The sequence below is a fragment of the Sinocyclocheilus anshuiensis genome, unplaced genomic scaffold (genome assembly GCF_001515605.1).
Source record: "Sinocyclocheilus anshuiensis isolate Anshui unplaced genomic scaffold, SAMN03320099.WGS_v1.1 scaffold630, whole genome shotgun sequence".
Lineage (NCBI taxonomy): Eukaryota > Metazoa > Chordata > Actinopteri > Cypriniformes > Cyprinidae > Sinocyclocheilus > Sinocyclocheilus anshuiensis.
The window spans coordinates 498533-513069 of record NW_015542353.1 but is presented as its reverse complement, the minus strand read 5'-3'; the positions used below and the strand labels follow the sequence as shown (position 1 = coordinate 513069).

Genomic DNA, 14537 nt, shown 5'->3' with positions numbered 1-14537 from the left:
GCTGATACGGGATGCTCCGAACTTTAACTGTCTTTCTTGCATTTCACAGGCTCTTGTACAAAGCCATTGATGCTAACGCAGAGAACAGAGGACCCATCTATAACTACCGTGTTGAGATTTCCATCTTCTTTATCATCTACATCATCATCATCGCCTTCTTCATGATGAACATCTTCGTGGGTTTTGTCATCATCACCTTCCGTGAGCAAGGAGAGGCTGAGTTTAAAAACTGTGAACTAAATAAGAATCAGGTTAGTCTGAATTCAAGGCCATCTCATATTAAAAATGTTACATTTCTTTTGGTCATCTAGTCTAGTCGATTGATTCTTTTGTTGCTCTTGTTGTCTGTCTCACGGTGTCTCTCTCCTTTGCTCACAGCGGCAGTGTGTGTATCTTATTTCATTAAGTTATCACTCCACTGGGAGAAGTTCTGCATACACATGCAATCAATCAGGATCAACTAATAAGATCACATGACTGTGACCCACAGCACTATGAGCAGTCCAAACTCTTCAACTTTGTGATGGACATCCTGAACATGATCTTCACTACGCTCTTTACGGTTGAGATGATCATCAAACTTCTGGCTCTGAGACCTTACGTGAGCCTTGATGCACACTTTCTTTCCCCTTTCAGTTTACTTTTTTACTTTGCTCCAGTGGTTTGATATGCAGTCTTGATACATCCATTTGTGTTAGTGGCTTTACGTTTGTGCTTTTTCCTCTCTCTCTCTTGTTTTCGCTATTTGTGTTTGGGACTACGCAGCACTATTTTATAGATGCCTGGAACTCTTTTGATGCGCTGATAGTGGTGGGCAGTTTGGTGGACATCATGATTGCAGAGTTCAGTGTATGTAACTATTATTATAAAACTATATCTGATCTATGAGAGATGCTTATGCATGTCCAAATCTAGTCAGTGTGAACTTTTGATGTGACAATGATCAGACTCATCTCAGACACACACACTTAACAATTTCTATAATCTCTTCTGTTTCCTGCGCTCCTGTGTGAATTTGGACGGTCCTGTCACTCACTCAGGGTGGAGGAGGCCATGGTGAGGTAAGAATATGCCACCTTATACATCAGCTAAATAAGTATTCATTTCTTGGAAGGTTTAAAGCTATTGTTCATTAACATTACACACAATACATTCTAAATTGTAGTCAAAAGTCACAGCAAAACCTTATTTATGATCAGTAAGACTGCTGCTGATTTGCTTCCATAATTTGTATATAACACACACTGTAAAAAATCTAAAGTTGAGAAAACTTAAAAGTTTAAGGCAACCAGTTTCAGGAGATTTTTGAGTTTTCTCAACTTTTTGTCATATAAACTGAATACAAGAAGTTGAGAAAACTCAAAAATGTCCTGCAGCTGCACCCCCAAATCAGAAAATCAATGAAAATTGTAACTTTCCCTTTAGTAATTAAGACACTATGTTATGGTGTTGTTTATGCACGGTTATCTTGTAAATACAGTAATTCCAGCATGACATGAATTTTACGGTGCTGTTATGGTGACATCTTATAGAAAAATATGCAGAAAGAATATCTGGTCCTGGTTTATGTGGCAATAAATAAAAGTTTCTAGAACAGATGTTTTTTCCAGACATTTTAATATTAATGTTAGTTCTTTATTTAAGTGTTACATATATATGAGTATAACTTTTTGAGCTTATCTGGTCTTTTCTTAAAGGGGCCATATTTATGACATTTAAATTAGTTTAATTTAAACATTTGATTGTCTTTTGAATTTAATTTTTCTTGACCATTTAATTTATATTTAATATTTCATTTCATTTGATCATTTTATTGTCTTTCGAATTCGTTTTTTCTTTACAATTTTCTTGATGGTCTTTTCCTAAAGGGGCCATATTTAATTTAATTTAAATTAGTTTAACCATTTGATTCTTTCGATTTAATCTTTCTGGATAATTTTCCACATTTTTTGGTCCTTACATTTAAACAGGCTTTTTTTCCTACTGAGCTTTAAAATGACCTATTATGATTAGAATACCTCAGGTTGCAGGCTTGCTGTAAGGTCTGATGTAGTTTGCACTGCCATCTCTTAGCAAATCTTGCATTATATTGTGACTGCTTTACATAACAATTCACACTGAAATGTCAGACTGACATGATCAGGGACTTTGTTAACTGGACTTTTTAATCACATTAATATCTGGTCTGATGTTTTCTTTCTCCACTTCAAAAGGGGAAAGAAGGGGAGAGCGCCAAAGTGTCCATCACTTTCTTCCGTCTCTTCAGAGTTATGCGACTGGTCAAGCTGCTCAGTAAGGGTGAAGGCATTCGAATCCTCCTTTGGACGTTTGTTAAATCTCTACAGGTGAGAAATTTAGGAAACAAACTATATATATATATATATATATATATATATACACTGTATGTATATATATATATATATATATATATATATGCATTATGCATTATGCATTGCTTTTTCCTGTCTCTCTGCTTACCTTTAGGCATTGCCATACGTCGGCCTGCTAATTGCCATGATCTTTTTCATCTATGGCGTGATTGGGATGCAGGTGAATTCATCTTTATACATCGGTCTATGTTCATTCTCTCCTCACATGAGGAACATTCCCGATTGGGAAGTTTAAACTCTCTTTTCTGTTTTTTTTCCAGACATTTGGGAAGATAGCTATAGATGACAACACAGAGCTCAGTCGGAAGAACAATTTCCAAACCTTTTTCATGGCTGTACTGCTGCTCTTCAGGTGAGCGTACACCAGCACCAGCCTTCTGGTTGATTTTTGAATTGAGGTTGGATAATGATCTGCTTTTGTCTGGTTAGTAAATGGTTTGAAGTAAAGGTATATTGCATGTTGTTCTTCTTCAAACCCAGGTGTGCAACAGGTGAACAGTGGCAGCAGATCATGCTTGCGGCACTGCCAGGACATCGATGTGACCCAGAGTCTGACTTTGAGCCGGGAGAGGAATATAGCTGCGGAAGCAACCTGGCATACCTCTATTTCATCAGTTTCTTTGCACTCTGTGCCTTCCTGGTAAGAGATGAAAAACATTTTCTCACAAAAGGTTTGCAGTGCCCAGAGAAACATTGTGTTGCACTCACAAAACGTATGCATTTTCCATCGCTGAAAATAATGAACAATTTTGTTCAGTGATGAATTGTTCCAATCTGTGTTTTCTCAGATCATTAACTTGTTCATCGCAGTCATCATGGATAACTTTGAGTATCTGACCAGAGACTGGACTGTGCTGGGCACTCATCACCTCGATGAGTTTAAACGAGTCTGGTCAGATTACGACCCAGAGGCCACGTAAGTGACATCATCACACATCCACAAGCAATATGCTCTGTGTCTGTTTTTATGAGAGCATAACTAAATACTAAATAATATAAATACTATTGAATGTTTTTGCATCAGGGGAAGGATTAAACATCTAGATGTAGTCACCATGTTGCGCAGAATTCAACCTCCGCTGGGCTTTGGGAAACTCTGTCCACATCGAGTAACCTGTAGGGTAAGCGTGATTTGGATTTGTACAGTCACTGGCTGACAATGACATAGGTGAAAAAACTGTACACTAACATTTAAGAAGAGCCCGAGCCATACACTACTGTTCAAACATGTTTGAATAGCATTTATCTGAAATAAGCTTTTGTAACATTATAAATGTCTTTACTGTCACTTCCGATCAATTTAATGTTCTTGCTGGATAAAAGTATTAATAAAAGTATCAATATATCATAAAGACCTTCCAGAACACACTAACAGCTTCATTTCAACATGCTTCACATAGCAGTGTCCTTACAACCATTAATTACTACACCTTTGTTTCTCTCTTTCTCATTGGCAGAGACTGGTTGCTATGAATGTTCCTCTCCATCCTGATGGCACCGTGTCCTTTAACGCCACTCTGTTTGCTCTCGTCAGAACGTCACTCAAGATTAAAACAGACGGTTAAACTTCTATACACGCACACTGGCATATACACTGTTAAAGGAATAGTTCACCCAAAAATGAAAATTCTGTCATTAATTACTCACCCTCATGTTGTTCCAAACCCGTAAGACCTTCGATCATCTTCAGAACACAAATTAAGATATTTTTGATGAAATCTGAGCGCTTCTACCGTAATTTTGCAAAGCTACAAGAATACTTTTTGTGTGCAAAGAAAATAAAAATAATGATCACCCTCATGTTGTTCCAAACCCGTAAGACCTTCGATCATCTTCAGAACACAAATTAAGATATTTTTGATGAAATCTGAGAGCTTCTACCGTAATTTTGCAAAGCTACAAGAATACTTTTTGTGCGCAAAGAAAATAAAAATAATGACTTTATTCAACAATTGTTCTCATCCGCTTCACCCTAGTGCCATTTTGGAGAGCATGCGTCGTGATACTCTCCAAAATGGTGCTAGGGTGAAGCGGAGAAGAAGAATTGTTGAATAAATGTGTTAGTTTTGTTTTCTTTGCACACAAAAAGTATTCTCGTAGCTTTGTAAAATTATGGTTGAACCACTGATGTCACATGGACTATTTTAACAATGTCCTTACTACATTTATGTGCCTTGACCGTGGCAATACCCTTGCTGTCTATGGGAGGGTCAGAAAGCTCTCGGATTTCATCAAAAATATCTTAAGTTGTGTTCCGAAGATGAACGAAGGTCTTACGGGTTTCAAACGACATGAGGGTGAGTAATTAATGACAGAATTTTAATTTTTGGGTGAACTATCCCTCTGAACGACTGTATAACCACTGTTGTTTGCTTTTTGTCACACACTACAGCAAAAAATGAAGCATTTATCTATCCTAAATACAGTAATACAGTACCTTTCCATTCAACACAGGCCCCATTGACCAGCAGAACGAGGAGCTGAGAGCTATCATTAAAAAGATCTGGAAACACACCAAACCCAAACTTCTAGAGGACGTTATACCTCCCACTTCAGGTACAGTATGTTATGAGATCTTATCATAGGCTTTACGTGCTTGATATGGACTACCAATGACATGTACAACTTTACTCCTTCCTTTTTTTTAGTCTTTTTTTCAAATGTATCTCTCTGCATTTTAGGGAATGAGGTGACTGCAGGAAAGTTTTATGCCAGCTTCCTGATTCAGGACTACTTTAAAAAGTTTCGCAAACGAAAGGAGAAAGAGAGGAAGAAGAAAGGCAAGGACAAGTCAGCCTCTCTCCAGGTAAAGAATTATGACAGTTGTCTTTGTGTTATCTTACTTTTCAAATGACCATTTTTACATGTATTAGAATGATTATTCTTTTAGTTCAGAAACAATATATTTGAGCAAGAAAATATCCGTTAAGAGTGAAATAATTATGACATAAAAAGCTGAACTGGGCAGCATTAAGATTGTTATTTCTTATTTAAAGTGCACATTTTCTTTCTTCAATATAACTCAAGCTGGGCATGTTACGACGATGTGTATATCTAGATATTTAAATAATCATTTTACTAAGACATTATTGGGAGATATAGAGTGACAACCAATAATATGTATTTTATGCAAGTAGTCTTTTAGGCTGTTATAAAAATCTCTCAATTTTTTTTGGCAATGTAAATATCAGCAACTTCACAGAGTTTCATGTTTTTTCCTCCTCAAGTATGAGCTCCATATTCTCTCTATATCATACTATATGAGCCATTAAAAAGTCTAAAAGTCTAATGTGTCAAATATGATACTGTACAAAAACACACAACACATCTTTAACTCTCATCTTGTGTGGTTCAGGCCGGGTTACGCACACTACAGGATAAAGTATTCTCGTAGCTTCGTAAAATTACAGTTGAACCCCTGATGTCACATGGATTATTTTAACGATGTCCTGGCTACGTTTCTGGACTTGATCGTGGTAAGACCCTTGCTGTCTATGTCTATGGTGTCACTTAATTTGTGTTCTGAGGATGAACGGAGGTCTTACGGGTTTCAAACGACATGAGGGTGAGTAATTAATGACAGAATTTTAATTTTTGGGTGAACTATCCCTCTGAACGACTGTATAACCACTGTTGTTTGCTTTTTGTCACACACTACAGCAAAAAATGAAGCATTTATCTATCCTAAATACAGTAATACAGTACCTTTCCATTCAACACAGGCCCCATTGACCAGCAGAACGAGGAGCTGAGAGCTATCATTAAAAAGATCTGCAGGAAAGTTTTATGCCAGCTTCCTGATTCAGGACTACTTTAAAAAGTTTCGCAAACGAAAGGAGAAAGAGAGGAAGAAGAAAGGCAAGGACAAGTCAGCCTCTCTCCAGGTAAAGAATTATGACAGTTGTCTTTGTGTTATCTTACTTTTCAAATGACCATTTTTACATGTATTAGAATGATTATTCTTTTAGTTCAGAAACAATATATTTGAGCAAGAAAATATCCGTTAAGAGTGAAATAATTATGACATAAAAAGCTGAACTGGGCAGCATTAAGATTGTTATTTCTTATTTAAAGTGCACATTTTCTTTCTTCAATATAACTCAAGCTGGGCATGTTACGACGATGTGTATATCTAGATATTTAAATAATCATTTTACTAAGACATTATTGGGAGATATAGAGTGACAACCAATAATATGTATTTTATGCAAGTAGTCTTTTAGGCTGTTATAAAAATCTCTCAATTTTTTTTGGCAATGTAAATATCAGCAACTTCACAGAGTTTCATGTTTTTTCCTCCTCAAGTATGAGCTCCATATTCTCTCTATATCATACTATATGAGCCATTAAAAAGTCTAAAAGTCTAATGTGTCAAATATGATACTGTACAAAAACACACAACACATCTTTAACTCTCATCTTGTGTGGTTCAGGCCGGGTTACGCACACTACAGGATCTGGCCCCAGAGATGCGTCTGGCTGTTGCGATGGAGGATGAGGAAGGGCTGGAGGGGGAGATGATGGAAGAAGAGGAGTTCTTCAGGGTGAGAACACACAGCATCTAACATTGAAAATCCAGTGGGAATAGAACAAGCAGTGTGCTTTAAGATAACCAACAGAATGCTTAATGCTATCAAAAAAAACAACTTATATTGTAACTTATTTATATTGTGTATATTAAATGCAAAAAAGCATATCACTTTATTTTAGTGCCCTTGTTACATGTACACTATGGGCCAAAAGTTTTTGAAAGAAGTATTTCATGCACACCAATACTGTATTTATTTGAGCAAAAATACAGTAATATTGTGAAATATTATTACAATTTACAGTTGTTTTCTAATTAAATATATATTAATAGGAATATATGTTAATTTAGGAATATAAATAAAGGAATATAAAAAATATATTCATTGGAATATATATTCATTTATTCCTATGAAGCAAAGCTAAATTTTCAGCATCATTACTCCAGTCTTCAGTGTCACATGATCCTTCAGAAATCATTCTAATATGCTGATTTGCTGCTCAAGAAATCGAAACCGTTTTTGCTGTTTTTAGGATTCTCTGATGAATAGAAAGGTCAAATGAACAGTATTTATTTGAAATAGAATATTTTAAACATTATAACTGTATTTACTGTCACTTTTGATCAATTTAATATTAATATTAAATTGAGTAATATTAAGCAGCAAAAATGGTTTTAAATGTTGATAATAATAAGAAATGTTTCTTGAGCACCAAATCAGCATCTTATAATGATTTCTGAATGATCACGTGACACTGAAAACTGAAGTAATGATGCTGAAATTCAGCTTCAAGGAATAAATTATATTTTAAAATACAGTAAAATGGAAACTAATTTAAATTGTAATAATATTTCACAGTATTACTGTTTTTACTTATTTTTGACCAAATAAATGTAGCCTTGGTGAGAAGACATCTTATTCCAAACTTTTGACAAGTAGTGCACTTACTTTCACTGTATTAACAGTAAACTGTGCATAATTACATGCAACTAACCCTAAACTAAACCGTTGTCCTAACCCTATAGTAAGTACATGGTGTTAGTTAGTATTATTTAGTACTTAATTGTATAGTTTTACCGTAAAAATCACACTTTTAATTAAAGTGTAACCAGGTGACATTTGTCTTTAATTATGTTTCCCTTGACGCCAGAGTGACAGCGTCTTCAGTGATGCTCCTCCCACACCGACCATGTCCACTCCCAGAAGCACCCCCATGCCGCCCCATCTGGACGAGACCACAGTGAGCATTGAGCTTCCTCCTAGAGTACCCAGTGGGAGCTTTATGCTGGAGGAGGCCCTGGTGGACTCCCGCCTGGCCTCTGCCCTGTCCGAAAACACAGTGATAAGTGAACAGCCTCAGAGGTTGTCTCCCCTGCCCAGCAGGTGGGCCTCCAGTCACAGCAAACTCGCCCCATTGTGGATACTGAATAACAACCAAAGGCAAGGAGCACACTAAGATAAGAGGCAAAAGGATAGAAATATACCTGCATAAACAGAGGCTAATGCAGAAATGCAGAATTAGAGAATTTAACACTAATGGCTTGATTTGCTCAGAGTCTCGAGGTCTGAAAGCTGTTTGAGCGATTTTGACTGAAGGATGTATTATTTGGTCAGATTTTAGTTCAAGACAAAACCTAACAGTGTTTTTATCTCATGTAATTAGGCTGTAATTTGATAACTGTCCGTTAACAAATCACTTTACAGCTTTGAGGCACTCCAGAAATATTTTCACTGCAGTTTAACATGAACATATGCTAAGCATTTTGAATTCTGGGGAGTTGCGATGCTTGCCAAGCTTGACAGACATGCTATGTAGATGCCATGTACTCTAAAATGGGAGTATGGCAGGGGTTTTCAACTTTCACACACTCAGGAACCTCTCAGCCAACCCCAGGGTCACCAGTTTAACTATCTGAATTTTCTCAGTAACAATTTCTAGTAACTTTCATCAAGAACATTAACTAACATCACTGCATTATAATCATTATCATTATACAAATTAGTTAATAGTTTAAAACACATGACCCCCATGCAGTACTTTACAGGGACCCTTGGTTGAAAACCCTGGCACTGTGAAGTATCACAAACAGGTGACAACTTAAAGTGATAGTTCACCCAAAAAAACAAAATACTGTCATCAGTACTCACCTTCATGTTCATCCAAACCAGCATGTTACTTAATACACATAAGACATTTTGGAAAAGAAGATATTTTGAAAAAAGTGTGTTTGTTTTTATTTAATTTGTTTATTTATTTGTTTTTAATACAGCACAACTGTTTAATAATTAATAATAACAGGGTTTCTACGGGTCCTTAAAAAGTCTTAAAAAGTCTTAAAAATTAGTTGAATTACATTTAAGGCCATAAAAGGTCTTAAATGGTACAAGAAAGTCTTAATTATGATGTCAAGAGGTCTTAAATTTGGGGACGGAACGACAAGAATTGCAATATGGATGAATGTGACGATTGAACTTCAAAAGGCTATGATTTCATTAAATAAACACGAGCGCTGCACGTTTCAAAGTCAGGCGCTGCTTTGTGTACTGTTTGTGTCATTTGATAGATAATAATTGTTTAAATTAATATGGTATTAATTTTATTTGTGCAGGTCTTAAAAAGTCTTAAATTTGAGCTTAAAAATCCTGCACATACCCTGAATAAGAAATGTTTCTTGAGCAGCAAATCAGCATGTTAGAATGATTTCTGAAGGATAATGTGATCCTGAAGACTGGAGTAATGATGCTGAAAATTCAGCTTTGCTTCACAGGAATTAATTAAATTTTTAAAAAGACTTTTTAAAAAAAATAATATTATACAATATTATTGTTTTTTATTTTTGATCAAATAAATGAGAGGTTTCTCTCAAAAACATTAAAAAGTCTTTCCGACCCCAAACTTTTGAAAGAGTGTAAATCATATGAAAAAATTTTGGAATGTCATTAGGTATTAGTAAATGATGACAGAACTTTCATTTGTAGGTGAACTGTCCCTTTAAGGCCTATTCACACCAAGAGCAAAGCAGCGAAGTGACAATAAAACTGATATGTGTTCATTCTCGTAGGATGGCATAACAGAAGTAAAACACACCCAATTTGTCAATAATTTGTATTTTTTTAACTTTGCTGACAGCCAGTGGCTTTTTTATGTTCCCTTTAATACAGAGTCTGAGCTCTGAATCTATAGTGTGCAGGGGCGGACTTAACCAATAAGCGAGGTAAGCGGCCGCTTAGGGCTCCGGGGAATCAGGGGGCCCCATCTGATATTGCAGAAACATATTTGCAGCGTTGAACAATGTAGCCAATCATAGACATATCTTTTAATTTCTTGAACGCAATGACCAGAAGTGCTTAAGTTAGAATCCACTCACCGCTCAAAATGCAGAATTTGCTGAGTTCTGCAAGCTTGGGAATTCTCTCATTATAAAAAAGTGTAGATACGATGTAAATAAGAGATTAATTGTGCAGTGTAGAGAGTTTTTAAAAGAACGAAAAAGTTTATTTTTTTTAAAGAAAAATGCATGTATAAATGCACGAATGCAATGACTGGAGATTTTTGCTTAATAATAGATTACATTTTCGATTTGTTTCTTGGCAAACCCTACCGTATGCCTTCAGAACACTTGGACTATGGAATGAGTTGCATGGGATAATTTCATGTTTGTAAAAAGATTGAAACATTTACAATTTATTAAATGGACAAGTGCAAGCATTTTTTTTTATCTTCTTTTGTGATCCGAAAAAAAAAAAAGGTAGCCTAATATGGCTTTAGAACAGCATCAGGTTGACTAATTAATTGGTTGTGAAGGGATAAATAAACTATGAGAGCGAGCGAGCAAAATAAGGGTTAGGCGTAAAAGAGCACATAGTTATTGTGTTGGGGCTCCATACCTGGAATTTGCTCAGGCCCCCAAATCACTAAGTCTGCACCTGCTAGTGTGCCATGGAAACATGTTTCAATTAAAAAATATATATATATATGGGGTGAAAATTAATGCTCTGTGTGAATAGGCTTTTAGGTGGTACACTGTAACATTTATTGTCAATTTTTTTGCATCCTGTCTTATAAGGAAATTTTGACTTGCAGTACTTTTAAACACCTGGAAAGTACACTATCATTGTGGAGCATTATCAGCTGTTGCAGCCTTGGCTTATTGCAGTTAGCATGAAGAAATGCAGGTGACAGGAATGTTCTCTCAGTTGTTTGTCAACTCATACTTTTCAAAAGGCATTTGAAGAACGTCAAGGAAAGTCCTCAAGTTGATAGAACAACCTCAAGCTTTCAAGGATTTTTTGTATATCATCTTAATGTATTTTTTATATTCAGGGCTGACACAACCAGAGCTTGTGACTATATTCCTTCCCCATCCCCGGATGGAGGATTGCAAAATGAAACCACAGGAGGAGTCATCACTCCAGAAGGACATAGAGGAGTAGTAACAGGAGGAGAAGGAGGAGTGGTGACAGGAGGAGGAGTCACAGAGATGACATACCCTACAGAGCAAGGCAGTGTCAGCCAGGGGGAGCCTCAGAATGCTGTCTTAAATGATAGGTGAGTACAACATGTTTGACTACCCATAATGCACCAAAACAAGCACTGTCATGCATTGATATGTATACGTAGATGCATCATTAGCGGCCTTTTCTATGGGCCTTTGTACAGAATTCGTCAGCCACATTGGAATAGTCAAAGCCGGTCCGTGAACACTCGAGAGCAAGTTGACTGTGTCTACAACCATAGTTATATGCATGTATAATAAATATCTGTATCTGCAATAGACTTCAGCAGATGATTTTGCTAAACTAACACAGAACAAGAAGACAAAGACGTTACATACAAATACATATAAAAACACAAACCAACACATTGTCACCTGTGATAGCTTGTCACATTGTTGTTACAGATGAAATGTAACGTGGATAACATTAAATAAATATTTTTTCATCAGACTCTACCCTTTCTCTACCTGTCCATCGTTCTTGCATATCCACCATGTTTGTAGTTCTTTTTTACACTTTTTATGCATGTTTGTAGTTCTAATCGAATCCTCGTCCAACAAGCAATGGGTTGTGGGCAATATTAGCTGTTAGAGAGTGCACTGGAAATTTCTACCGGAAGCAGTAAACCATCTGGGTACCTTTGCGATATTCATTTCAACATACTACGATTTGGAACACGCTAATTCTAATTTCAAATATTATTTTGGATGGATAGTATGCGAATTGAGATGCAGCAATTGATTTTCACTGTGAGTGACGACACATTAACCATTCCAAGTTGGCAGACATGTCGACATGTCTGGAGCGGTTGAATGTGGGTATATATGTGGGTAATATAGGTCTACCTATATCTATGCTGTCAAGGCACTGATATACTTCAAGCAAAATCAAAGAATGTTGTCATTTCAAACTAAATCAGACCAAAACGGAGTTTGTTTTGAGAGTTTTGAAACGGTTTACCAAAGCAGATTTTCCGGGAATTTTTTTTATTAAAAAATACTTTTTTCAATAAATTACAACAAAGAACAAACTGGTGTGATGTCATTTCAAACAAAATTGGGCCAAAATGAAGTTCATTAGGAGTTTGTTTCAGGAGTTCAAAACAGCTTGTCAAAGTGAACTTTCTAGAAAAGTTTGCTCTGGCTGGTAAACACCCTCAAACTACCATTGGTCAGTGGTGATTACACACGTGGGTGTGGCTCTGAAGCTCCGCCATCTTTAACATGGAAATCTTCATTGGTTCATTTCTTATGTTCAGTCCAGTCCGTCGAGGTTAGATGCATGTTAAAACAGGAACGCATCCGACAGCTGCTTTATAATAGAAAAATTCTGAATGAAAACAACACTGACACTGTTTTATCATGTTTAATACTGTAAAGCTGCTTGCTTTAAAGCAATCTACCATATAAGTTCTATATAAATTAACATGATGTAACTTTACTGGAGTGCCAAATTGCAGAGCTAGTGCAAACATTCACATCACTATGATCAGATGCTTTCTTAACTGCTGTTTTCTCACTACTGTCATTTTGTTGTGTGTTTATATTGTTATTGAGAGGAAAGCGCGCAACACATATTTACATATTCATCTAAACGCTGCTCTCAACAAATGTGGACAGTGTCAGGATGTTTGCTAACAGTAAAACCACTGCAAAGGTATTTCAATTTTCTCATTACCCTAAACGAAGAACAAAAAATAACTTCCCTGTGAGTATATTGGGACATTCACATGACTCAAACAGAAGGGACCTTCTCATATTTTACAAACTTTGCTCACAAATGAATATATGTGTCTTTGTTTGTGTTGATGTTTGAACAGACCGTGGTTTCCTGAGGTTCCTCCAGCAAAAACACCAGCACTTAATGGGAGCAGTGAAAGTGTGGCGCCAGTTCAGCCCAATAACATTAACAACACCACTTACCAAGGCAACATCCAAGATGCTGGTGGCTACCAAGGTCATGTCTACCCTGGAAATGGCTACAATGCCAGTGTTACCAATGGGACTGGTTATTCAGGCAACCGTTATTCCAGCAACGGCTACAGCAGCAATGGATACAGTGGTAATGGATACCATAGTAATGGATACAATGGTAATGAATACAATGGCAATGGTTTCTCTGCAAGGCGACGCATGCTTCCCCCGACTCCCTTAGGTAAAACCAACTACAGTATTATATTTCTGCACTGTGTTCAGCTGCAACATGTTCAGCTCACATTGTTTGTTTTTTCCTGTATCTGACAGGCCGAAAGCCCAACTTTAACATCCAGTGTTTGAGAAGGCAGACCAGTAATGAGGATCTGCCCATTCCAGGCACTTACCATCACAACTCCCCACCCTGCAGGGCACAAGCACAGGTACACATCCCCAACATAATTTGTAGATGATCTACATGTCTTCTGTCTCCTGGTGGATTATCCATTAACTTCAGGAAGCAGAAGGACATTGAATATAATTGTAAACAATGATTAAAAAAATCTTTTTTAAAATACATCTTTTTACAGGGTAATCTCTGCTGATTTGAATGAACAGTAAAAAATAACTTATTGATATTTCAGAATGAATAAGTGGATTTAAAGGGGTCATATGATGCGATTTCAATTTTTCCTTTCTCTTTGAAGTGTTACAAGCTCTTGGTGCATAAAGAAGATCTGTAAAGTTGCAAAGATTAAAGTCTCAAATCCAAAGAGATACTCTTTATAAAAGTTAAGAGTCAACCACGCCTACCTAAAACGGCTCGTTCTAACACGCACCCACATGTCTACGTCACGATTCCGCTTCGTCATGCCTAGAGCTGATCCGTGCTGGTCGCTGAGGAAATACATCAACGAAGCGGAGTGCAGCCCGGGGTCGTCACATGTGGTCGCCGCAAACCCGCCGGCCGCTCCTTCGTCGAATCCGCCTGCCGCGCCGTTCTCAAGCCCTCTGGCCTCCGCTCACTCAAGCCGGCCTCCGCTCACTCTAGGCTGCCGCCCTCCACTCACTCTAGGCCGCCGTGTGTGACGCTGTGTTTCGTTGTGAAACGAAACTACTTTGTTTGTCCTTCCAAAAGAGGACACGACTAGAAATCAGTGGTTAAGTTGTATTTACAACACTGTTCCAGAACAGTTCAACCCAAATAT

General features: G+C 37.0%; 1 pseudogene; it reads left to right on the top strand.

Annotated features, from left to right (window-relative positions):
- The window catches only part of LOC107691585 (voltage-dependent L-type calcium channel subunit alpha-1F-like), a 38832-nt pseudogene that overhangs the window by 18744 nt on the left and 5551 nt on the right, over positions 1–14537 (top strand).